The following is a 234-nucleotide window of genomic DNA, read 5'->3' on the forward strand; positions in this document are numbered from 1 at the left end:
AAAAAAGAGTTTTGCTGTGGGTTTTTTTTCATTAGTGTTTCAGAAGTGTTAACAGAAGCATTTGCTGTTTTCACTGAATCAAAGCCCACCCCTTTAAGATGATGCAGAACTACCAAGTTCTCTTGCATGTCAGTATATGAGATTTCCTGTTCTGGAGGGAAGGAGGAAGCAGAACAACTCTCAGAGCTCCTTTTTCAGGCTGCCTGCAAGCTCAAGCAGACAGTGTGAGCAATG

Source organism: Chiroxiphia lanceolata, chromosome 5 (genome assembly GCF_009829145.1).
Source record: "Chiroxiphia lanceolata isolate bChiLan1 chromosome 5, bChiLan1.pri, whole genome shotgun sequence".
Classification (NCBI taxonomy): Eukaryota; Metazoa; Chordata; class Aves; order Passeriformes; family Pipridae; genus Chiroxiphia; species Chiroxiphia lanceolata.